Source organism: Elephantulus edwardii, unplaced genomic scaffold, assembly GCF_000299155.1.
Source record: "Elephantulus edwardii isolate Elephantulus edwardi_28Jun2011 unplaced genomic scaffold, EleEdw1.0 scaffold00069, whole genome shotgun sequence".
In the NCBI taxonomy this organism is placed as follows: domain Eukaryota; kingdom Metazoa; phylum Chordata; class Mammalia; order Macroscelidea; family Macroscelididae; genus Elephantulus; species Elephantulus edwardii.
The window spans coordinates 12785300-12785570 of NW_006399819.1; positions in this window are offsets into that span (position 1 = coordinate 12785300).

The following is a 271-nucleotide window of genomic DNA, read 5'->3' on the forward strand; positions in this document are numbered from 1 at the left end:
TTGTTGTGAATTGTACTTGACACTACCTAATAACATATATGAGGTCATACTTAAGGATGTTAGGTCCAAATCCTATATATTCAGTAGCTTTGCTTATCTAGAGCACTAATTCTAAATCACTTGCTAAACTAGGACTTACTATTGGGTTCAGACTACTTCATACTCCCTCTATGTGAAGCCTAGTGTAGCAGTTAAGAATTCAACTCTGAAGCTAGAAATTTGTGTTGCAATCCCATGCTTATTTTTCCCATGATGACAAATATTTTATTAG